A 25,246-nucleotide genomic window follows, 5' to 3' on the forward strand; every position below is an offset into this window, starting at 1 on the left:
CTCTCGACACGCCCACCCACCCTCATCATACTTAACGGCAGAATGGAGCTTGCTTCGAGCCCCGGAGAGGGAAAGAGGTTTGGACGCGCTTAACCCCGGGCATAAAACACAAGAGGAGAAGCCTTTTTTTTTTTTAAATGCTTCGCAGGGGGAGCCTCTTCATCATAAAAGGGCGACCTATTCGCCTTGTAAAGAGAGAGAGAGAAGAGAGAGAGAGAGAGAGAGAGAGAGAGAGAGAGAGAGAGTCAAGTAGACTTACTATCTGACTGAAGCAGTGAACAATGCAATGTGATTTACCAATGGAATGTGATTTACATCATGGCGGCCAAGGTATATACCTACGCTTCCTGCGCCCCTCCTCGTCAGAAGGGTGATAGATGTGTTTTCAAGAACGGCTTCATGCTCCCATAAAGTCTTGCCAGTAGCACCCGGCCCCGGGGAGCGGGGACGACACTCCCCAACCCCCCCCCCAACCCCCCCCCCAAAAAAATCCGTGGCATATCTTATCGTAGGGAATAGCTTCGTACCATAGTTTTATTGCGCCGAGTACGAGGTGCGCAACGCTAAAAATGCGAACCCCCACACAGCTTTTGGGATATTTCATGATGAAAGAGAAATGCCATTCAAATGAGTGACATATCTAGTGCGGGGGGGGGGGGGGGGGGGGGGGGGGGAGGGGGGGGGGGGGGGGGGAATAAAAGGCACTCACGTGACTTAAGACTTTGTTTACCGCACTAGGTTTACCGAGATAACGAGCGGAGTCACTCTCAGGAATGGCAAACACCAACAATTAATGGGGCTGTTTTGTTATTTACCGTCTCTCCCTCTCTCTCTCTCTCTCTCCCTAACACGCCGAAGACTGGAACCGGTTTCCTTCGCTCCCGGAATGATATGGAAATGGATTGCGTCATTCCCCGTCATTCCAAAAGGAATCTTCCTTTACTGATTCAGCGACGAAAAACGCGTCTTTTCTCCTCGATGTTTTCTGTTTTGGAATCCTTCGTCAAAATGAATTCTCCGAATGGAAACGGTTTGCTCAACTTTGGTTCAAGAGCGCCGAATTCTTCACGGTTAAATGGCGCTTAAATAAAACTATGAATTTGGGGGACTAAATACGTCACTATTTATATTCTGGTAATTCTCATGAATTTGGGAGACTTGAGACGTCAGTATTTATATTCTGGTAATTCTGCCTTATAAATTTAATATCATTACACTTTAAAATCATTACAGATCAGTTGGAAATCCTTTGAATACGTACATGCAGTAATTATATATCCAATTTTAATACAGTGAAAAGTGAATGGCTGGTGGAACCAGTAATTATTATCCGTAGTGAAGAAGATGCTGTGGTAATACTTCTTATGTTATTCATTCCAGAAAATCATTATGCAACGTGTATTTCGTTTTACCCGTCAATCTACCACTTCTTCCATTTTCTGTCGAAATTATTTATCCTCGTATAGACTGGCTTAGTGACTACTTTCATTTCCAATTTCCAATACTGCCAAGATTTGGAAATCTCTCCCAACGGCCGTTTTCCCGTTTCCGAGTATTTCTTTTATTCTAGATTCAAGAAAGTACTTCCAAAACCAGAATGTTTTTGCATGGAATATTATCCAACTGCATTAGGTCGCCGTGATACAGGGTGTCCATAAAGTCTCAGTACCATTCTCCGCAACAAGCACTTTGTAATGGTACTGGGATTTTATGGACACCCTGTACAACGCTGAAAGTCAATGTAACACTCCCCGACAAATATAAAGCTTCCAGCTGTGTTGAGTTTTCTTTATTCTGAGAAGATGAACACAATTCCCGAGTGGAACTGAGATTTTCATAATATCACTTTGATGACAGCCTGAACAGTTACATAACTGTGTATAAGTCACACGCACACACAGATATTCTTTACGGATGACATCATGGTCATACTACTTAAATTTCTGAAGAAAGAACTAGGTATAATTTTAGAGAGAGAGAGAGAGAGAGAGAGAGAGAGAGAGAGAGAGAGAGAGAGAGAGAGAGAGAGAGACTCCTTGACTGCGTTACCTGTGACTTCCAGATGCAGAATCATATGCGAGAGAGAGAGAGAGAGAGAGAGAGAGAGAGAGAGAGAGAGAGAGAGAGAAGCACTTTTTAATGTAATGAGGATTTTGTATAAATGAAACGTTTGAAGTGACTCAGTTCACGTAAGAGGATTAATTCTCCGTCTGACGTTCTTACTGGTCTATTTTAATTTCTTTTCTGTTGAAATACGTCAGTTTTTTTTCACATTTATACAAATATATAATAATCTAATTCTTCTCTCTCTCTCTCTCTCTCTCTCTCTCCTCTCTCTCTCTCTCTCTCTCTCTCTCTCTCTTTTATTCTTTAGAGCAATGCAACAGACAACTCCTGATTGGATTACTATATTCATCTATCGACATACTCCCACGATATTTACATAAATCACCTCAAATTATAGAAAAAAAAGCTTACAGATTTTAGGCCAAGCACTGGGACCTAAAAGGTTATTCGGCGCTGAAAGGAAAATTGTCAGTAAGAAGCTTGCATTGAGAGACAATTGTTCGAGAGGGTGGAAAGTCAGAGAATATGGACGGAGGTAGAGTAAAAGGAATGAAAGAGGTTGCAGGGACGTTGCAAAGAGCCTTGAGTAATGCCTACAGTGCACCACGTGAGGTGCACTGGCAGCACTACCCCCCACCCCCTACAAGGACATTAAATTACATACGGTGAAAATACCCTTCTCTTTCGATTTATAAACGAGTGTTATGTGAAAGACTAAGATCGAACTTCAGTACAACAAACTAATACGAAAGCTAACTAGCGATGCTTGGAACAAATAAAGCTCTCTCTCTCTCTTAATCCTCCGGATACTATTTACTTTTGCAACGCCTGCCTGTATATTTTACCAGCGATGATCCCCGTTTGACAGCTTAAGTCGGAACTCATCTACCCGGAAATGAGAGCAATTACAAAAACATGCGGGCCCTGTCACTGGCATGTTGATACGGCGGGATATATATATATACTACTTCAACATTCGCTTTCCAAAATTTTCTGAACGTCGTTTCTTAATTCGGTTTGATGTAAACGATTGCCTCCAATTATGTATTTGATCGACAGACAGTGTTTTGTTATGAATTAGCAATTTTTGTTATAAATTAACAAAAATACGAGTGAAGAATTGCTTTCGAACAGAGTAGAACGTTAAAATAAATGATAATTGAATTCGTTTCAAACGCCGAACAGCGTTTAGTATGAAATTGCTTTCGAAGAAAGACTAGCGTTAAAAATAAGTGTGAAATTACTTTCGAAGAAAGACTAGCGTTAAAAATAAGTGTGAAAAATTACTTAGCGTTAAAAATAAGTGTGAAATTACTTTCAAAGAAAGACTAGCGTTAAAAATAAAAAGGTAAGTGTGAAATTACTTTCGAAGAAAGACTAGCGTTAAAAATAAGTGTGAAATTACTTTCGAAGAAAGACTAGCGTTAAAAATAAGTGTGAAATTACTTTCGAAGAAAGACTAGCGTTAAAAATAAGTGAGAAATTGCTCTCAAAGAAAGACTAACATTAAAAAAGTGGGAAATTGCTTTCAAAGAAAGACTAGCGTTAAAAATAAGTGAGAAATTTCTAAAAAAAAATTCCATTAAAAAAATGATTAATTGCTTTCAAACACAGCGTTAAAAAGGTGAGAAATTGCTTTCATGCGAAGAATATATTTAAAATGTGAGACTTTTTGCTTTCAAAAAATAGCATTAAAAAGTGAGAAATTGCTTTTCGACAAAAGACTGCTTAAAAAGTAAAGAAAACAAAGAAAATCCTTAAAAAATTGAGAAATTGCTAACAAAGGATTGGTTAACAAGCGAGGAACTGCCTTCAAATAAAGAAAATCCCCCCAAAAGAGGGAAATTGCTTATAAAGAAAGGATTCCTTAAATAGCCAGGAACTGCATTCAAATAAAGAGAATCCTTAAAAATTGGGAAATTGCTAAAAAAAATAAAAGGTTCTTGAAATCCAGTAATTTCATTCAAACAAAGAGAATTCTTTGTAAAGTGAGAAACTGCTTATAAACAAAGGATTGCTTAAAAAGCCAGGAATTTCCTTTAAAAAGATCCTTAAAAAAGTGAGAAATACCTTTTGAAGAAAGGATTAGTTTAAAAACCAGGAATTGTCCCTAAAAAAAGCGAGAAATTAAAAACAAAATTTTTTCTAAAAACAAAGGATTGTCTAAAAAAAGCAGGAATTGCCTTCAAACTAAGACACCCTTTTTCCCTTAAAAAATGAAACAAAAGAATAGCTCTTCGGCGCAAATAAAAAGAAAGAAAAAAAAAAGATGAATAAGAGAGACAACGAGGGAAATAAAACTTGCGAGTCCATTACCGATTCCCCCCCCCCCACCCCCAGCCCCCCACCCCTGCAAGAGATGGCCTATGAACTAAGCCATGTTGAAGTTCACCTCTTCGGGTCCCCTGGGGTTCCATGGAGCCCTGGGGTTCCAGCGCCCCCCTCCCCCCCATTTTTTTCGGGGGAGGGAAGGGGGGAGACCGAACAAAAAACCGGGACCCCGACGATAAGGGAACGATGGTACAAGTCAGCACATAAAAAGAATGGGACTTAAAAAAAAGAAAAAAAAGAGAGCGAGAGAGAGAGAGAGAGAGAGAGAGAGAGAGAGAGAGAGAGAGAGAGAGAGAGAGAGGGGTTGTAAGATAGCGATGCAAAAAAAGTATCATCCACGAAAGAGAAAGAGAGAGAGAGAGGGAGAGAAGTTGTGAAATGACGAGGCAAAAAAGGAAAGATCCACGAAAAGAGAGAGAGAGAGAGAGAGAGAGAGAGAGAGAGAGAGAGAGAGGAGAGAGAGAACGATACTGACGTAGCTTTCTATGAAAGCAGGTTATTTATCAAAAGATAATAAGGCAATGTAAGAACTTATTGCAAAGTGATTATGCTCCTGAATAAAATAATTATATTACTAATGGATTTAAAAAAAACTGTCAAAACACGAATTTAATATTATTATTTATTATTATTATTATTATTATTATTATTATTATTATTATTATTATTATTATTATTCAGAAGATGAAACCTATTCGTATGGAACAAGCGCACCAAAGGGGCCACTGACTTGAAATTCAAGCTTCCAAAGAATAATATGGTGTTCATTAGGAAGTCAGTGAAGGAAAAGGGAAATACAGAAAAGGTTGTTAATTATTCAAGAGAAAATAATAAATTAATAAATAGAAAAAAAAATGTATTAAAATGCAAGGAGAATAGCACTGGGGTAGTAATGTATTGCAGCATCGCTTGAATATTTTTTCTTCAGAAGTGATAAATCCAAAGGCAAAAATCATCCAGACTTCACCAACCACATTAGCAATTCGCCAATGACAGTTTCACAAAAAAAATGTTACAACAAACGAGCACTTCACCATACCTAAAAAAAACACTTTCAACACAAACAAGAGCAAGCAAGCAAAGGAGAGACACAAAGAAACGCTAAAATGGCTCTTAAGTAGCCTCAACATATCAAAGGACACTGGCGATGACAGCTATGTTGTAGATAAAAAAAAAAAAAAAAGGAAAAAGGGAGTTTTTTGGGGTGGGACACAAGGAGGACCTTCTCCCCATCCCACCCGCCTTCCCGACCCTTCCCTCTGAGATGGAACACGAGGAGAACCTCCCATCACCTGACCCCCCCCCCCCCCCCCCCCCCCCCCCCACCCCCCCCCCCAACCCCCCCCCCACCACCCCCCCCCCCCCCCCCCCCCAGCCTTCCGGGCCCCAGCCTCTTCCATCCTTCTGAGATAACTTAGGCAACAGGGGCGAATTCCCGTGCATGTAAAAAAAGAAGGAAGAAGAAGAAGAAGAAGAAGATGGTAGAGGAAATGAGATGGAAAGGAAGAAGAAGGAGGAGAGAGAATGAGGAAACTAGGAAAATAGAAGAGGGGAAAAAAGGGAGATAGAAGATGATGATGATAATGATGAAAGAGAGAATGGGATGGACGAGTAGGAAAAGAAGATGATGATGATGATGAAGGAGAGAATGGGATGAAAAAGATAGATGAGGAGGAGGTATAAAAGAAGATAGAAGATAAAGATGAAGAAGAACGAACGAATTAAAGGATAAAAGAGGAGAATGGAAATAAAGAAATGCAAGACGAAAAGGTTTAGAGAACAGGAGCCTAAACACAAAACTGAGAAAAACAGAGGAAGAAAAAAAAATTGGGAAGAATAAGAAAGAAAAAAATAGAGTAGGAGGATAAAGAGGAAAAAGAAGAGATGACGAAGAAAGTAGAATGAAATAAAAAAGAGGAATAGGAGGAAGGAGAAGGAAGAAAAAACAAGAAAGAAAAAAACAAGAAAGAAAAACCAAGGAAAACGAAAAAAAAAACAAGGAGGAAGAAGAAGAAGAAAGAAAGAAAAATAAGGCGAATATGAAAGAAGAAGACGAAGAAAAAAGAAATAATAAAGGAAAAGAAGAAGAATGAAGAACCAAAGAAGAATAAGAGGAAGGAGAGGAAGAAAAAACGAGAAGAAAGAAAAGGCAAGGAAAAAGAAAGAAAAAACAAGGAAGAAGAAGAAGACGAATGAAGAAGAAGAAGAAGAGAAGAAGAAGAAGAAAACACTATTGATTTTCATTTACTCGTAGCGTGAAACAACCCAGCCCAGGAGCCCTTTTTGGTGATGCCGAGTGTAAACACGTAATCTCAATATTGTCAGTCTCACAGTTTCCAATATTTCGAACGCTCTATTTATTCGCCAATTTCTTTCCTCTCTCTCTCTCTCCTCTCTCTCTCTCTCTCTCTCTCTCTCTCTCTATTTGCTTCTTTTTTATATTTGAAAGAAATGTCAATGTGCTTATTGTTGTTATACTCTCTCTCTCTCTCTCTCTCTGTCATTTGCTTCCTTTTTTTTTTATCTTGGAAAGAAATATCAATGTTATAAAGAAATTTCAATGTGTTTATTGTTCTTAAACTCTCTCTCTCTCTCTCTCTCTCTCTCCTCTCTCTCCTCTCTCTCTCTCTCTCTCTCTCTTTTTATCTTGGAAAAAATATCAATCAATGTACTCACTGTTCTTAAATTCTCTCTCTCTCGACCTTCCTTTTCCTTTTTTATCTTGAAAAAAATATCAATGTACTCACTGTTTTTAAACTTCCTCTCTCTCTCTCTCTTCTCTCTCTCTCCCTCTCCTCGTTCATTCTCTCTCTCTCCATATCTTCTCTCTTCTTCCTCAACTTTTCCTTTTTTTATCACTTGAAAAAATATCAATGTACTCACTGTTTTTAAAATTCCTCTCTCTCTCTCTATTTATGATACGTTAAAAATGTTTCTTGGCCTCTCTCTCTCTCTCTCTCTCTCTCTCTCTCTCTCTCTCTCTGCTTCATTTTTTTTAACATGGAGAAAAAAATATCAATTTGCTTTTTTTTCAAACCATCCATTACCTCATTCCCCCTCTTCCAATTTACTTGTTCGTATTTTTTTCCCTGCCAAAACAACGTGATGTTTCTACGTTCTTATTGCTTCCCATTTCGCCTCTATTCTTTCCAAATAGTCATCGTCTCGAAATTTCATCGATTTCCCTCATATAATCAATAAGTTTCGCTTCCCATCTGAGCGGCAGCAAGATAAAACTCGAGGAGAATGACTTCGGAAAAATTATAAGAATCACTTCGAAAACTATAAAATATTTGCCACATGAGAAAAAATAGGCGAAATTTTTACTTTCATTTCATTGTTTTTTCCAACAAAACTGAGCGCCATCATTCCAAAGGAGGAAATAAAAGTTGAAGGGCAAAAATTTTTTTCCCCGCGGTTTCCCACACAACATTTCGAAACAAGAGTTTTTTTTTTTTTTTCTCGAACGGATAAGACGTCGCCCCCAACAGATTTTCAGCTATTCAAAGCGACGTGATTTTCCTTTCCTCCTCCTCCTCCTCCAAGGGCTCTGATATAGTTTGAATGGGCTCTTCTCGGGTGAATAATGTATAAAAATAAGATAATATGACGAGTGAGTAGATGCATAAAAATTAAGATAAAAAGATGAGTGTGTAGATGTATAAAAATTAAGATAATATGACGAGTGGGTAGATGCATAAATAATTAAGATAATATGGAGTGAATAATGTATAAAAATAAGATAATATGACGAGTGAGTAGATATAAAAATAAGACAATATGACGAGTGAGTGGATGTATAAAAATAAGATAATATGACGAGTGAATAATGTATAGAATAATGTATAAAAATTAAGATAATATGACGAGTGAGTTCATGTATAAAAACAGATATGACGAGTAAGTAGATGTATCAAAATCAGATAATATGATGAGTATATAATGTATAAAAATAAGATAATAGGATGAGTGAGTAGATGTATAAAAATTAAGATAGTATGACGAGTGAGTAGATGTATAAAAATTAATATAATATGACAAGTGAGTTGATGTATAAAAATCAGATAATATGACGAGTGAATAATGTATGAGAATCAGATAATATGACCAGAGAGTTGATGTATGAAAAATAATATAATGTGACGAGTGAGTAGATGTATAAAAATTAAGATAATATGACGATTGAGTTGATGTATAAAAAATAAGATAATATGACGAGTGAATAATGTATAAAAATAAGAAAATATAACGGGTGAATAAATGTGTAATTATAAGACTCAAAATGTTTACAAGCATAATCTACTAAAAAATATATAAAAAAGTTTACAAACACGATTTACAGCTTTAATTGTTTACTACAACAAGTGAATGAATGTGTAAATGTGAAACAATATCGTAAGTAAAAACGAAATGTATATACAAGACAAGAAATACTTTCCCATCGTGATTTACTGCTGAAGTTACTACTGTAATGAGAGAAAAAATGTATAAAGATAGGGCAAGAAAAACTTTACACCTGTGATTGACTACTTCAGTTCCCTACTTACACGGAAGGAATAAACAAAATAAGTAAGTAAATAAATAAATAAATAAATAAGTAATTAACTAGTTTACTAGAAAATTTCACGCCAGGAGATTGAGTTGCTTTTTTTTATTGTATTAAAGAGGCCAGGAATAAATAAATAAATAAATAAATAAATAAATAAATAAATAAACAAATAAATAAATAAATAAGTTTTTATACTAGCAAAATTCACGGCAGGATTCTGAAGTGCTTCTTGTTTTATTGTTTTAAAGAGGCCAGGAAGAACTAAATAAATAAATAAATAAATAAATAAATAAATAAATAAATAAATAAATAAATAAACAGTTTACAAGCAAATTTCACGGCAGAATTTTGAGCTGTTTATGTTTTTTTTCGTCGTTTTAAAGAGGCTAGTAATAAATAAGTATGTAAATAAAGAAATCAATCAATCAATCAATAAATAAAAAAAAACAGTTTACTAGCAAATTTCACAACAGGATTCTGAGCTGCTACTTTAAAAAAAATTTTCTATTGTTTTAAAGAGGTCAGGAACAAATAAATAAATAAATAAATAAATAAATAAATAAATAAATAAACAGTTTACAAAACAAATTTTACGGCAGGATTCTGAGCTGCTTCTTTATCTATCTTATTGTTTTAATGAGGCCAGAAGTAAATAAATAAATAAATACATAAATTAATTGATTAATAAATAAATATATATATATATATATATATATATATATATATATATATATATATATATATATATATATATAAAAAACAGTTTACTAGCAAATTTCTCGGCAGGATCTCGAGCTGCTTTTTTTTGTCTTTCTTTTATTGTTTTAAAGAGGCCAGACCCTACGGAGTTCATCGGTGCCCCGTTGTCCCTAAATTCACTGACCCGAATTGCAATACTGTAACTATGTTGGGATCCTCCACATGTTTTCTCTGGGTTCACATCGATTCCTGCAAAGCTCTGTCCATTGCACAGAGCGGGTTCACTCGAAGAGGAATTTCCTCAATTGCTAGACGTCAATTTTGCTTACTTTTTGCAATAACTAATGATTATACCGTACACATTCGCTCATCGCAGAGTTGAGTAAGATTTTTTTTCTTGCTTTTTTCCACATCACGTAATAAATCATGTTTGTTTTTTGTTATGCAAGATACTATCATTCTTGCACTTCACTTATTTTATCTTGATCGAATCATAGAACGAACTATTTTCTTGTAAACTGAGGGGGGGGGGGATTTTCGAGGCCTGTTTTGTAATTTTCTACAAGGAGGAGTAGTTTAATAGTAGGCCTATATTTTCTTATGTGATTTCCTAAGCACGGTGGCATTTAACCTTCTGGACGCGTACAGTGTGAAAAATCTTTTTGGAGAAAAAATCCACTAATTCCTATATACTTAAGGTTTGTCTTTTTTAAGTTTCTTAAAAAAATTAAAAAAAAAAAAAAAAAAAAAAAAAAAAAAACTACAACAGGAAGCGCTTAACGGGCTGATGAAATTGATTCTTATAATTGATTCTTATCCTTCTTCGTAGGTTGGCTGATGAAGGGCAATCCATCCTATAAAAAAAAAAAAGCGCGGATTCCTGGATTCGCACCTCACCAGGAAGGAATTGCTTTCCCCCCCTCTCCCATGCCCCCAACCAAACCCGGAATTTGGTAAGTATATAAAAAAATAAAATGATGTCGAAATGTAAAGAGCTTATTGTCGCTATATGTGTGTGTGTATAATATATATATATATATATATATATATATATATCGATATATATATCTATATCATATATATATATATATATCTATATATATATATATATATATATATATATATACTATATATATATATATCATATATATATCTATATATATATATATATAGATACTCTATATAGATATATCTATCCTATATAGAAAATTTTAATATATATATATATATATATTATATATATATATATATATTATATAGATTATATAATAGAATACTATCATATATATATATATATATATAAGCTATATAGATAGATATATATTATAGATATATAGATATATTATATATTATATATTATTATAATATATATATATATATATAGATACATATATATTATAATCTATATATATACTATATATACATATATATAGATATATATATATATATATATAAGATATATATAACATTATTGATATAATAATATATTATATATATATATATACGATCTATATATATGTAATATACTATATATAAATACATATATATATATATCTAGATATATATACATATATCGATATATAGATATTCTTATAATACTATTATATATATATTATATATATATATATATATATATATTTTTTTTTTTTCTATATATATACATATATATATAGATCTATATATATATATAGATATATACTAGATATATATATATATCATATATAGATATAGATATCATATATATAATATATATATATATATATATATATATATATAATATATAATATACACACACACAATAATGCAAGCATAAGAATTAATAGGATTTATCCCATCTTTATCACAAAGGAAAACGACATCATTCCCGCAGGCACATACGATGCAATTCCTCCCATCTGTCCCGTTCTAATTCCCGTTTCATTTGACCGAAGCGGAGGACGTGGAGAGAGTTAAATGTTGGGAGCTGAACATTTCATAAAAGCTTTACGAGCGAGAAGGCTTCGGCTTTGCAGGATTTAGAGAGGCTTTTAAAGCCTCCTTTCATAAAAGGGTGAAACAAAAACGCCTTTCATAGAGGGGTAAACAAAAAAATAAATAAACAAATAAATAAATAAAGTTCGGCCGCTCAGATTTCGCTCTAAGCTTTTCATGGCGCGCGCGTCTTTGTCATATATTTGTCTAACGGTTATGGCGTATTCCGATATGACCCATATATGACCTCGATATGACCTCTCAACCTCCAGTGATCATGGAGGTACAGCGACCCGTAAATAGCGGTTGTGACTGTTTTCCGAATCAACTAGGGGAGGAGGTTCCAAATAGATTTTTGGCTGCGTTTTATTTTAGCTTTGTCTGTCGAAATGTAAAGAGCTTATTGTCGCCAATACATATATATATATATATATATATATATATATATTATATATATTATATATATATATATATATATATATACACACACGTATAAATATTAGCGGCCGTTCACCATCAGATCAGAAAAAGCTACTGAGGCTGCAAATTGGTATTTTGATCATCAAGCAGCCCACTACAACAGAAAGAAATGTTTGCATTGTTTGCATATGTCTGCTGGTTAAAAAAAGGCCTGATCTGACCTCCAGCTTACTCGTGGCGCGTGCTAAAATGTACGTTGTTTCACCAACGAAAATTAAAATAAATACGCTATATTTTATTAGAAATAATTTTTCTGTACTGTTTAACATGCACATTATAGATTTTCTACAATTTCATTCTCAAAAATAAATCATGAATATCCTATCCTATAATTCCTGTATCTTTCACTCAGAGCAAAACACCTTTTTCAGGCACTTTTAGTTTTTCCAAAGGGCTTTCCTAACCCAACAAGAACAAGAACAAGAACAAAGTAGTTTGTAGGCTTACTCCCCGAATCAGAAAAAAATCGAAAAGTGCGTTTGGGACCTCCCCTCGGGGTTCATATGGGAAACAAGTCACAACAGCTACTCATGGCTGCTGCATCTCCAACCCTGTAGGTTGAGAAAGGTCATGTGAGGTCATATACGGGACATAGTGGAATACACCATAACCGTTAGACAAACATATGACAAAAACTGGCGCCATGAAAAGATTAGAGAGAAATCTGAGCGGCCCAAACTTTTATTTTAACCCTTTATGAAAGGTTTCAGCCTTTCTGAATCCTCTCCAAAGCCAGAGCCCTTCTCGCTCGTAAAGCTCCCGTGAAATGTTCAGCTCTGAACATTTAACCTGGTGTCCGCTTTTGGTGAAAGGAATTTAACTGGAATTAGGAAGAAACAGACGGGCGGAATTGTGCATCTTTTGCGCATTCATCAATGACGTGTCCTCCCTTGTGATAAAGATAGGGCAAACACGTATTATTCTTGTGCTCGTATTATTGCTGTCGTATGCGGTATGTACATGTGTATGTTCGTCAGTACTGTAGTATATATATATATATATATATATATATATTATATATATATATATATATATATATATATATATATATATATATATATGTTGTGACTTCTAATGCTATGTATCAGTCCATTCGTCAATGGCTTGGAAATAAAGTCGAGCCAGTCAGGACCTACGCCCTTCTCTCTTATTTTTCCACTGTGGATATGTGTGATAAATGAATCATGTGGTAAACTAAAGTGATTATATTGCCTATGTTGCATATATATATATATTATATTATATTATATATATATATATATATATATATATATATATATATATATATATATATAACCTTCCACGATTGTCTTTCATCGACAGACGAAGAGCTTTCCTGGCTCGTTAATCAATCTCAAGGAGGAATCTCCAAACAATACAAACCAGATTTCTCGAAAGGTCTTAATCCGAGGGAAATCCCTACCTCCAACACCCCAATCCCCCAACCCCCTACCCCAGACCACAGCCCCCTACTTGACATGTGAGTTGGTCTAACCTTCCAATTCAATCACGGCCTCTGGGACTCAAAATCGAATTCGGAGATGACCAAATGGCAACTAAGATTATATATCCTTCGCCGGCCGCTAGATGGCTCTACGCGAGAGCGGCGGGCTCTAGGCCGACAGGGCATTTGTCTCTGCGCTAATGTACCGGATTTTCGCCTTTGAAGGGAAGGGGAGTGTTTCATTGTCTGGCGTTCGAGCTGGTGGCGGTTCAGCGCACCGTAAGCCTACGGTACGTGGCCATTATACTGATGAGGAGTTAGAAAAGGAGATGGGGCGCAGACGGGGAGAGAGAGAGAGAGAGAAGAGAGAGAGAGAGAGAGAGAGAGAAGCGATGATATAGCCGGAGAGCAGCCAAAACAAAAGGACCACGTCATCTGCGATATGACGAAAGCTATGATAATATCCTGTTTCGTACATTGTTCCCCGCGACTAATGACGTCGTCTGCCTCCTTTTAGCAAACAGGAGAATCTTTTATCTTTCGATTTTTTTTTTTTTGATGCTGTGAGGACGAAGAGAGAGAGAGAGAGAGAGAGAGAGAGAGAGGAGCTGATGTTCCCTTTGAGAAAGTTGCTGTCCAAATGACAATTTGCAGAAGCTCGTGTACAATAAGGTGAAGAATCTTCTTGAAGCTTGACACAAAAAAAAAAGAACAAAAAAGTAATAAATGCGCCTTGTTTCTTCAGCGGAATCGACTTTTCTGTACACTCTCAGCCTGGGCCTATGAAACTTAAAGGCCGGTGGTGGCCTGTGTTGTTAATACCTACAGCGGTGCCAGATGCAGGAGCCATGGCTTCTTTAACCTTAAATAAATTAAAAACTACTAAGGCTTGAGGGCTGTAATTTGGTATGCTTGATGATTGGAGGGTAGATGATCAACATACCGATTTGCAGCCCTCTAGCCACAGTAGTTTTTAAGATCTGAGCGCGGACGGACAGACAAATAAACATTTCAATAGTTTTCTTTTACAGAATACTAAAAGGGACTTAATACTAATATATTTTAAAATATATAATCAGCCATTTTTGTGACTTTTTTCTATCACCATTCGAATCCAATTTTATTGTGGTTCACTTTATGGTAATTGTAATTCCTTACGTGGTTAAATTATCTTTCTTGATAAATTAAAGATTCCGTTCCTTTCTTTTGTTTTTGACTTTCTATCGGAAAATGATGAACAATGCTTTAATTTTCAGAGAATTTTACGTCCATGAATGGATTTAATTGCTCGATATGTAAATATGTCATTAAAAAAAATGCTTCCATGGCATTATTGCAATTCATAATTATCGGAGGATCACTAATGAAATATGATTATTTCATCACCTCGCCATGATGCACATAAATGCATTTGCAATGAAATCATCCATAATCATACTCGTAAAATCATTCTTGATGTTTTTGCCCTTTCCTTTCTCCCCTTAACAACGAAGCTAACAGACTAAGTTTAATATTCGTAAGGCTCAATTATACTGAATGTATATTTATTTAATGATATCTGAGTCTGATTTGACACGTCGAAAATTACGAATCGTTAATGGTCGTCTGTGGCCATCCTAGCCGCGTTCACGTGGGCAAAAGTATGTATGAAGGATGGTAAACAAGGCGTGATCCGACCTCAAGCTTACTCGGACGCGTGCTAAAATCTACGGTCAAATAGTGCGTTGATCTACCAACGAAAATTAAAACAAATACGCTATATTCTATCATAAATAATTGTTCTGTACTGTTTAACATGCACATTATTTTTTACATATTCATTCTAATATAAAATCATAAATAAACTATCCTAAAGTTGCTATATCTTAACTCAATGCGAAACTCCTTTTTCAGCTCTTTTTAGACTTTCCTACCCCCTTAACAAGACCAACAACAGCAACTACAACAACAGCAACAAAGTAGTCTGTAGGCTTACTCCCCGAGTAAGCAAAAATCAAATTACTAATTTTCCCTTACGAGTATCAGTTATATATTTTCACAAAGGCATTCAAAGTCCTTTAGTCTGGATTCTATCAATTAACTGACCCTAAAACTCTAATCTTTTTGTTAGTTTTGCAACTTGGATAATAAAAAAAAGTATCAAATGAATATCTAAATGTTATTTAATGGTTTTCAAATAACTTCTGTGAGAGACTTTTATAGTTGGCCCGTCAATTAGTGACCATACACCGTATCTTAGGAGAGTTTTGATATTTGCTAAGAATTAAATAGATTGGAAGACAATTAATTTCAATTATCCGTCTTTGTGGAATACGGAATCAGATTCCGCTATCCCATTTTTCTCTCTCTAGTAGAAATGTATAAATAGGCTACGTTTTGTTTTATATATTACCCTACTTTGCTCACTGAAGGTAAGCAATTGTGATTTGTTATTTTTTTTAAAATAATTTTTAATATTCTTTGGAACTGACCGTCCTTCTGATTCGTTTTCCCCGAAATGTCAAATAAGCATGATTGTTCTGCATTAAAATAAAACCAAGTTTTCGTAGTCTAGAAGATTTTGGAGTGTCTTTCAAAATATTTCAGTTTAAAGAATACAAAGTTATTGTAAATAAATCCTCAGCTAACTCTACACACCACACGCACACAGCACACACACACACACACACACACACACACCACACACACATATATATATATATATATATATATATATATATATATATATATATATATATATATATATATATATATATATATAATATATATATATATATATTTTAAAGATATTACTTTCAAATTTCTTTCTTTCGTGCGACGTATTACACTTTGATTCATCATTCAATCTACCTCATTCTTATCTCCGCTAATCTTTTAAAAATATGACAAGAAAAAAAATTAATAAATAAACAATTTATAACACAGGGACAAGTCTGTCATTATGATTTTTTTTATTACATGAATATCATTCACAATAGGCAGTGTGAACATGAATTCATTTGGTAGAATATGAAATACATGATGAATAAAAAATAAAATTAATTTAAGTAATAAACAGATAGTCTATAGGTCTCACAAGAGGGCAAGTCTGTCTGTATGAGTTTTTGTATTATATGAATATCTGTCACAGTATGCAGCGTGAATATGAGTTTTTATTTATAGAATATGAAATACATGATAAAAAAAGAAAGATAATTTGATCAGGTAACTATATTCCACACAGGGACAAGCTTGTCATAATATTACGAGGTTTTTGTATGATATGAATATTAGCCACAATACGTAGAGAATATGAATTCATCTGACGAAATATGAAATATATAATTAAAAAAAAAGGTTTTCTGATCAGGGAAATATATGTGCTATATGAATATCAGCCACAATACGCAGCGTGAATGTGAATTCATTTTATAGAGTGTGATAAACCTGATAAAAAATTTAATATTACTAAATAAAATATGAATAAAAATTACTACAATTACAATAAAAATAGATAAAATAACTGGAAATAATAAAGAAAAACTATAACTACAAAAAAAAAATAAATAAATAAAATGCAAAAAAATTAAAATAAATAATGAAAAAACGCACAGACAAAATTTACTTTGATCAGGTGAATAGCAGCATAGGTCAAACTTATAGCATGACCACCTTAATCCAATAAGCCCAACGAGACGCTGATAGGGGCCTGAATATATTGCTTCTGGCTGTATAAATTTTGATGGAAAATAGCTGAATAAGATTCAGCGGAAGGGAGGAAGGCGGCAGTTATTAAGCCATATTTTAGGCCTAAGATGACGTATTACTGAATCCGCACGAAAATTCGTTCATAAAAGTGACTTTCTATTTTTTTTTTTTTTTTTTTTTTAGGGATTTGTAGTAGTTCACACGGAAGAATAAATAAAATGAACCGGAAAATCATCTACGGTTATTAAAGTTTCGTTTATAATTACGTGACTTTGCTCTCTCCTCTCTCTCTCTCTCTACTATATCGTAATGTAATGGTGTATGTATGTATGTATATATATAACAAATTATATATTACATTATATTATATATGTAATATATTACATTATATAAATCTATATATACATGTAATATATGTACACACGATAAAAAAAAATGTTTTGACGATCCTTCACACAATCAGCAACCACGCCAGAAACAACAGGTAGCGCTAACTTAGCAGAGAGAGAGAGAGAGAGAGAGAGAGAGAGAGAGAGAGAGAGAGAGAGAGAGAGAGGAAACAAACAGCAATATTCGGCAAATAAAGGAATTTTCAGTTTTAAGTCGAAGCAGTGTAATTTAAGAAAAAACAAAAAAAAAAAAAAAAAATGGAGAAGGGGGTGGTGGAGCAGTTAGGGAGCTTTAATCTCTGCCTATTTGTCTAGAGCAGAGCCTGCCAGAGCCGGAAACGAGAGGTCGCATAACAAGGACTGGACTGAAGCCAGCAGCAGCCGGGTGGTGGTGACGAAGCACAGATTAGTTGGCTTTTGTGGGGATATATAGCGCGTGGAATGACGGCATATCAAAAAAGAGAGAGAGACAGAGAGAGTGACGGCGGTGTGGTCATCAGTTGCCATGGGATACTGGAGAACAGGGTTACTGAAAGTTATATTAGGTGAAGGATGTCTTGAAAGGCGTAACAGGAGGTAAACCTCAAAGCAGTTGCACTACGAAACAATGGTTAAGAGAGGCTTGAGGAAAGCAAGATGGAAGAGAACACAACTGGAGGTACAGTAAAATAAAAGAAATGAAAGTGCAATTCGACGGATTGTCGAAACGTTAAGGATACGTTTGATTGACAGCTGAAGACATATTCCAATTTTAACTTTCATGCTGAATGATTTTATTGTCTGATTTCCACATTAATTGACTGTTCTTTTCTTTTTTGTATGTATGTATGTGTATATATCTATATCTATATATATATATATATATATATATATATATATATCTATATATATATATATATATATATATATATATATATATATATATATATATATATATATATATATATATATATATATATATATATATATATATATATATATATAGATATATATATGTATACACACACACACACATATATATATATATATATATATATATATATATATATATATATATATTATATATAATATATATATATATATATATATATATATATATATATATATATATATATAATATATACATACATATTTACATTACAAAAAAGAAAAGAACAATCAATTAATGTGGAAATCAGACAATAAAATCATTCAGCATGAAAGTTAAAATTGGAATATGTCTTCAGCTGTCAATCAAACGTATATATATATAATATATATATAATATATATTATAGTATATAATATTAGAATATATAGATCTTTACATCATATATATATATATAGTATGCTATTAATAGTATTATATATATAATATATATTATGATATATATAGATATATATATCTTTACATAATATATATATATATATATATATATATATATATATATATATATATATATATATATATATATATATATATATATATATTATATATATACAAGTATGTGTGTGTGTGTGTGACTACCGGTCACTTTTTACCACATACAGATGTAACTGTAATAACCACAGCCCTCTTAACTTCTCGAATTCTTCACGTTTCCAACAGTTTCAAGTTATACCTCTAATCTGTCGAAAGATTTTGCCCCTGCTAACGTCTCTCAAATATCACCGTCTTGTAATTACAACTGATCAAGGGAATGCAAAATAAATAAATAAATAGAAGTTTGCACAGGTGAGAGAGAGAGAGAGAGAGAGAGAGAGAGAGAGAGAGTGTAATCCCTCTGCGTTATTTGATAAAGCAAATGACAGCTGATTGTCACCGGCCCCCAGACGATGAATTTGCATCCGTGACACGCTGTCATTTCATGTAAAGATATTGAGGGGATATTGCCATGTATCCTGACACACCTTTTGACTTTATCAACTGACTTTATCAACCTTGCCGAAGTCCGGCCTGATTGATTTATTGCGCGGCGCCAGACAGCTAGCTGAGTGGCATCTTGCGCCCAGACTCCAATTACGGCGCGTTATTTTTCCTCCGCGGGCGGACGAGTCCTTCGTGAAATAACGAGGAGGATTTACTCCCAGGCACTTTTACGGAATGAGTTGTCTGTGGGACTGACATCGATGGCCCAGGAGGAACGTCTGGGAGGGAGAAGGGAATCTGGCGAGAGAAGCTGGGCAAAGGGAGAGCAGCTATAGTTGGAAACGTATGGACAAGAAGTTAGAGGAGAGGTAAAGGACGTTGTACATTCATGGTACCCGAGGTGAGACAAATGACGTTTTACGAAGAAACGTAAACGTTCCAGGTCGTTCCAGGTACCAGAGCAAAGGTAAAGAACGTTTTTGATAAGATTAGAGCTGAGGAACTGTTTTCAAAGAGAAGGTCCAGGCACCAGACCGGAGTTAAAGAACATTCGTGACCAGATTAGCGTCAATGAACGGTTTACAAAGAGACGGTCCAGGTACCAGAACAGAGGTAAATAATGTTCCTGACCAGATTAGCGCTAAGGAACGGTTTACAAAGAGACGGTCCAGGTACCAGAGCAGAGGTAAATAATGTTCCTGACCAGATTAGCGCTAAGGAACGGTTTACAAAGAGACGGTCCAGGTACCAGAGCAGAGGTAAATAATGTTCCTGACCAGATTAGCGCTAAGGAACGGTTTACAAAGAGACTGTCCAGGTACCAGAGCTGAGGCAAAGAACGTTTTCGATAATATTAGAGTTAAGGAACTGTTTACAAAGAGACGGTCTAGGTACCAGAGCAAAATTAAAGAACGTTCTATGAGGAAACAATCCCAAATCCGGAACAGATATAAAATCCAGATACCAGTGAAGAGGCAAAGAACGTTTTACAAAGAAACGTTCCAGGTACCAGAGCAGAGGTAGTGAAGAATGTTTTATAAAGACACGACCCAGATACCTGAGCAGAGTTACAATCCGTTTTGCAAAGGAATGATTTAGTTACCAAAATAGAAGTAAACAACATTTTACGAGGAAACGATCACAACACCAGAGTAGTTGTAAATAACGTTTTACAAAGAGACGATCTTGATATAAGAACAGGTAAAAATGTTTTACAGAAGAGGTGATTTTTTTTAGAATAAGAGGTAAAAAATGTTTCGCAAAGAAACGATCCAGGTACACTCACGGAGGAAAAAAAACTTTCAAGAAGGAACGATCCAGGTACCCTCACAGAGGTAAAAAAAACTTTCACTAAGAAACGATCCAGGTACCCTCACGGAGAGAGAGAGAGAGATAAAAAAAAAGTATCACGGAGGAACGATCCAGGTACCCTCACGGAGGTAAAAAAAAAAAAAAAAAAAAAAAAAAAAACTTTCACGAAGGAATGATCCAGGTACCCTCATGGGACAAAAACCCGTTTGACGAAGGAACGATCCAGGTACCATCAGGGGGTAAAAAGAACGTCTCACGAAGGAACGATCCAGGTAGATCCATCACGGAGGTAAAAAAAAAAAAAAAAAAACAAAAAAAAAAAAAAAAAAAAAAAAAAAAAAAAAACCTTTTCACGAATGAACGATCCAGGTACCCTCGTGGATTTAAAAAAAAAAAAAAAAAAAAAAAAAAACGTTTCCAGAGACAATCCAGGTTCGAAGAGACGATCGCCGAGAGCCAAGGAATCCTATAAAAAGGACACCACCACCACTACTCTGAGAGGAATAGTAATCTAAGGATGCCAGGAGGCAGCTGCTGCGCCCTGGAACCACCAGACGCTTCATCCGGCGACATATTTATACCGAAGACGGATGATGCTGGGCCATCCATCTACCAGCCTCATTCCCCCTTATGATCATTATTTTCACATTTTGCTTTTCGGGTCCCTCTTCAGCATGCTTGGCTGATCTCCCTCCCTCCCCCCAGCTGTCTGTCTCTTTGCTTCCTTTACTGCTCCCTTCTCCCCCCTCTCTCCCACCCCTTCCTCTCTCCATTTTTCCCCTACATTATTCATTTCCTCCCCCATCCATTCTTCCGCTCTGATCCCCCCTCCTCCATCTTCCATGAGAGTTTTATGGATAGATTCATTCTGCCTCTCCCTGTGATTGTTTTTCGCTGTCAGGTCGCGCTTTTTTTTTTTTGTCATTACTCCGTCGGGCTTTTTTTTTTTTTTATCTATTTTTTATATTCATTACTCAGACGCCTTTTGGCTACGCAAAGGTTCAAGATTATTTATACTCGAGGGACCAAAACAAAGTTTCATTTTTTTTATTTTGAAAAATTTGGTGCAATGAAGACGGTAAACAATGTTCATTTTTTTTTTGCTGCACAGAAAACAGTTGTTGCATAAGAAGACGGTAAACAATGATTAATTTTTTTTTAAACTTTGCTGCATATAAGACGGTAAACAATGATTCATTTTTTCAAAACTTTGCTGCATATAAGACGGTAAGCAATGATTAATTTTTTTAAAAACTTTGCTGCATATAAGACGGTAAACAATGATTCATTTTTTCAAAAACTTTGCTGCATATGACGGTAAGGCAATGGTTTAATTTTTTAAAACTTTGCTGCTATAAGACGGTAAACAATGATTCATTTTTTCAAAAACTTTGCTGCATATAAGACTGAAAACAATGATTCATTTTTTTAAAGTTTGCTGCATATAAGACGTTAAACAATGATTAATTTTCTATATTTTGTGAACTTTGCTGCACAGAAGACAGTTGCTGCATAGTAAGACAGTAAGCAATGATTCAATTTCTTCATTTTGTGAACTTTGCTACATAGTAGACAGTTGCTGCATATAAGACGGTAAACAATGATTCATTTTTTTAACTTTGCAGCACATAAGACAGTTGCTGCCTATAAGCCAATAAAAAAATATATTTTTTTAAACTTTGTTGTCTGTAAGAGAGTTGCCTCATACAAACCAATAAAATATTACTGATTTTCTTTATCATTGTCTTGATTTTGAAAACTCTGCTGCATATGATCCCCTTTCTTTATTATTTTCTTAGTTTTGGCGAACTTTTTTCCGCATATGACGGTGCTTGGTCTAAGGCCCTGTTACCGAGGTCTTCTATTAATGAGGTCATACCTGATTCATCGAGACACTTACTCCTCTAGATTGGATGTCCCTGTGAGCAACTGCTAGTTCTTGACAATCTTTCCACAGCAAAATTTTATGCTGGGTATTGTCAGAGGATGATAAAAAAAAAAAGAGGCATTCCTATGATGGGTTCCATATTTTGATTAATTAGGACATGATACTAATTCATAAAATTATGATATTATTAATCAGAAGAAGATCAAGTTTACTGAGAAGCAAAGTGACAAAGGGATCGACCACTTTTAGATTATCTGGAATATATATCACATGAATGCATAACAAGGCGTGGTGCGACCTACAGCTTACTCGAGACGCGTGCAAGATCATTCCCCTTCCCCCCCCCCCCCCCACCCCCCCCCCCCCCCCCCCCCCACCACAAGCATAAGTTGTAAACATTATAGCCGTAACTTTTAACGTAAATTAATACGTGCTAAATTTTACGGTCACCTACGAAAATTAAAATAAATACGCTATATCTTATTAGAAATGATTTTTCTTTACTGTTTAATATACACATCATTTATTTTTTTCATTTTCATTCTAATAAATAAATCATAAATATCCTATCCTAAAATTCCTATATCTTTAACTCAAGGCAAAACACTTTTTTCAGAACTTTTTAGGCTCTACCATAGACCCTTCCTAACTCCCCCCCCCCCTTACAAGGACAACAATAACAAAGCAGTTTGCAGGCTTACTAGCCGAGTAAGAGAAAATGTGGCATCATTAATCCAAAGAAATTATTAATATATTCGCGTACTTATTTTTCTTTTCATAGTCAATGTCATTTTTTTTCATCTCCTCACTTTATCCCCATTTCCACTTCATCCTTTTAAACTGATCGCACAGAAGAAAAAAAAAAATTCCAACGGGAATCCTGAAATTCCAATTACAAGCATGAACACCCATACAATTCATAGCGCTCTCTGGCAGAATAACTAAATGGTTATCTGCTCTCCCTTCTGCAAATTAAAAAAAAATATATAATACATTTCCTATGCACCAATCGGGCAGATGAACAATATTAAATTCGAAACAAATTATTATACGACTATCTATTGCTCAGGAGCAGCGCTTCAGCCTCAGGCAATTTCTACTTAGCATTTATGCATAAGATATCTATTTTCTCTTTTTAATTTGACCACCTAATTTCAGTAAAATTTCTTGCTTCTGCTATATGACAGTCGCCTAAAATAAAAATAAAAGATACTGGAGAGAAGCTTATCATATCAAATTACGAAAGCGTACGGAAGGTGCGTTTTTGTAAATAAAAATCCTTGTTTTAGATCTGGTCTTAAAATTCTACCACGGAAACTCAGCTATTATTATTATTATTGTTATTACTATTATACAGTAAGTAACACTAAATGCCTTAAATGAAAGAGGTACTCTGCTTGTAATACTCGTGCGCGCATGCTCACATGCGTAACGTTTGTTCAGTTTTGTGGCGTAATTTGCAGATACACCCTTTTTGTACAATCAGAGACGAGCCCCCCCCCCCCCCGCCCCCCCCCCCCCCCCCCCCCCCTCTCTCTCTCTCTCTCTCTCTCTCTCTCTCATAATTGCGTATATGCATATTACAGTTTATGTACTATAAGAACGCCCAAACCTAGAACCAAATCTAGAATGACTTTATTATTATTATTATTATTATTATTATTATTATTATTATTATTATTCAGAAGATGAAACCTATTTATATGGAACAAGCCTACCACAGGGGCCACTGACTTGAAATTCAAGCTTCCAAAGAATATTAAGGTGTTCATTAGGAAGAAGAAAGAGGAGGTAAAGTGAAAAAATTAGCAATAAATAGATAAAAACATATCGAAGGGCAAGAAGAAGAGTATTAGGGTAGTAACGCATCGCATTTCCGCTTGAACTCCAGAAATTTCCAACTGCACGACACCAACAATAAGTGAAGCCTTGAGGGTGTCTCTCCTTCAGAGATTTCCTAGAATGGAAGGATTATTATTTTCCGTCCTCCGCCGCTTTTCACTGCGATAAGACGGGCTGAAAAATAGTTCCCTTTCCAAGCGCTCCTGTCAAAAATAAGAGACACACTTTCCTGGATCTAATAGTCTTCATGCTGTCGTAAAATCCAGTTCATTGGTCTCAGCTTACTGCTCCTGCTTCCAAATGTCACTCACAGATGCGTCCCCCCCCCTCCCCCCCCCCCCCCCCCCCCCCCCCCACCTCTCATCGTTTCCATCTCTCCCTCCTCCAGGCTCTTGTATGAAAGAGAAATTGTAATTGGACGCTCCTCTTCCCCCCTCTTCTTCTTTTCAGAATGGCATTGTTATCGATCTTTTCTTACTGTTCTCAATTCGTCAAATGTTATATTCAGTTTCTTGTATACATTGCTATTTGGGTGATCCACTCCGTTACTGCTTTGTTTCAGGCTCAGATTTTTATTTTATTTTATCCAGTTTCCAGCTGACAACAGCTATAGTAGATTCACATCAACCGTGCATTTGACGTCTAGGCTAGTCCCTTACGACGCTCCAGATTGGCTGTTGATAAGCCAATCACAGGGCTGGACACTCTCAGTCTCTCTCGAGAGTTCACATAGGCAGTAT

The 25,246-nt window shown here is 35.1% G+C and overlaps 1 protein-coding gene across 1 annotated transcript in view; it reads right to left on the reverse strand.

Annotated features, from left to right (window-relative positions):
- The window catches only part of LOC135196484 (roundabout homolog 1-like), a 695,873-nt gene that overhangs the window by 49,120 nt on the left and 621,507 nt on the right, over positions 1-25,246 (reverse strand).

The sequence above is a fragment of the Macrobrachium nipponense genome, chromosome 17 (genome assembly GCF_015104395.2).
Source record: "Macrobrachium nipponense isolate FS-2020 chromosome 17, ASM1510439v2, whole genome shotgun sequence".
Classification (NCBI taxonomy): domain Eukaryota; kingdom Metazoa; phylum Arthropoda; class Malacostraca; order Decapoda; family Palaemonidae; genus Macrobrachium; species Macrobrachium nipponense.